Consider the following 2,047-nt stretch of genomic DNA (forward strand, 5'->3'; position numbering starts at 1 on the left):
TTTTCATACAAAATAAATATAAATTTAATAAATAAATTTTTTTATCTAATTTGTATTTGAATATTTATAATATTTCAAAAATAATTAAATTCATTGTACTATCAAACTAAAAGAAAAGTACTATAAACAAGCAAGTCAATATAATTCAAAATATAAACAAAGTGTATTGATACATCAACTATAATAATAAGTAACAAACATACATCAACAAAGTGTATTGAATAAATTAAAAGTTGTTAATGGGTATCCAAAGGGCTCTAAATGATTTTTCTCATACTAGTAAATTGAAAGACCTATGTTGCAAGCAACTCTTATTCAATTTCCTAACTTATTTGAACAATTTTTGCTGCTCTAATAATTAATAGATGAAGTTGGTGAAGGAGGTCTTGTGTTAATTCCACTTATCTTATCTGCAAAATTCACTTCACTTGCTCTTACTGCTGCTTCTTTTTCTTCATCATCACTGCTTTCCTCACAAGAAAACTTTGCCTTTTTGTTCCTTCTCTTATCCTTTTTCAGATATATTTTGTAACCAGTCCATAATGACATTATCTGTTTCGAAAATCACATGTTATGAAATACCATATAATGATTTAATGACAAATTGACCAAAGGTCGATAAGCAATGTCGCCGCCTCTAATTATCAGTATCATCTCACCTCGTGAACAAGACACATAAAAAAGGGTGGCAGCTGTCTACTATTTCTACATTTCTGACATCGTAGTAGTCATGGTAATATAAATTGTGATCATTATTCTAAGATAAAGAACAGAATTACCTGAGAGGGGTTGAAAGTTGTGGTGGGGACAACCAACAAAATTTTGAGATAAAGAACAGAATTTTCACACACCATGTTCTTGCTTGACCCAACCAACATAATGTCCCGAATCAGCACTTCTACCCTTGTGGGTCAATACGGCAACCAAATCATATATTCCAGTCATATGCGTTACTTTTTCACCTATGGACACAGATAATGAGTGTCAGAAGCAGCAAGAGGATTGATAATAGGGAAAAAGAAACAAAAAGGAAACGAAGAAGATAGCAGAAAGAGGAATTTGGTCAATTTTACCCTCTTCCATTGGAGCTACAGATGGCTCGCCTCCTCCATTTGAAGATCCCTGAATTAATGAAAAAAATTAAGGGTATGGCTTATAGCTAGTTATGCACAATAAGGTATGTGTGTCATATGGTATGGAATGGGAGTCTAAGTTTCCTTACCTCTGCATCTGCCATTTTTTCATTGTTATCTTTTTGAACTGAGCTTTTCTCACTGCCTTTCAGACCAAGATTTTTTCCTTCCTCATCTCTTAGGAGCTAAAGTAAAATGCCCAGAGTGAGAACATAGACCCTATCATTAACAAACTCAGATTAGTGATCAACAAAATAAAAATTGATATCTTTAAATTAATAATATGCAAAATAGTGAACCATATCAAGATTAGCTGCTGGCTGAGCAAATAGTAATTAGCAATGAAGAAATGAAGCTCAACCAAGAGATGCACTATCGTATACCAAGGGAAAATACAACTACACCCTAATACAATGGAGGCTACATCATGCTACATTAAAATGTACTCATTCTGAGATCACATTCATGTGGTGTAGACTAAAGTAAACAAAAAGCCAAAATCTAAAAAATATCATATCCAAAACTGAATGCCAACCTTGGCAAGGCATTGATGCGTGATTCTTTCAAGTAGATAGCACTATGGCCCAAAGCAGGGGAAGCTTTCTCCAATTCTGATTTTAATCCCTACATAAGTCAGCTGGGTTAACAAATAGAGGAATCATTCATCATAAAGAAAAATTGTATAGAATCCACTACATTCAAATAGTTTAAAATTTTTAATCCCTACATAAGTCAGCTGGGTTAACAAATAGAGGAATCATTCATCATAAAGAAAAATTGTATAGAATCCACTACATTCAAATAGTTTAAAATTTGAAAATACGAATTATGTTGTTCTAAATATTCTCGGTATATTTTTGTAATACATTTTATATTATATAATTTTTGCATAATTTTTTAATATTATATATGTT

The 2,047-nt window shown here is 31.8% G+C and overlaps 1 long non-coding RNA gene across 2 annotated transcripts; it reads right to left on the minus strand.

Moving 5' to 3' along the window:
• Window positions 176-1,661, minus strand: LOC107616705. Of its 2 annotated transcripts, XR_002354435.1 has the most exons (5): window positions 1,433-1,651; window positions 1,223-1,352; window positions 1,074-1,122; window positions 780-962; window positions 189-552 (listed from the first exon to the last, which is right to left on the minus strand). It is a non-coding gene; the product is annotated as an uncharacterized LOC107616705 (long non-coding RNA). The 2 variants fall into 2 exon arrangements; XR_001614607.2 differs by having other exon boundaries at window positions 176-962; window positions 1,433-1,661.

This window comes from Arachis ipaensis, chromosome B09, assembly GCF_000816755.2.
Source record: "Arachis ipaensis cultivar K30076 chromosome B09, Araip1.1, whole genome shotgun sequence".
Classification (NCBI taxonomy): domain Eukaryota; kingdom Viridiplantae; phylum Streptophyta; class Magnoliopsida; order Fabales; family Fabaceae; genus Arachis; species Arachis ipaensis.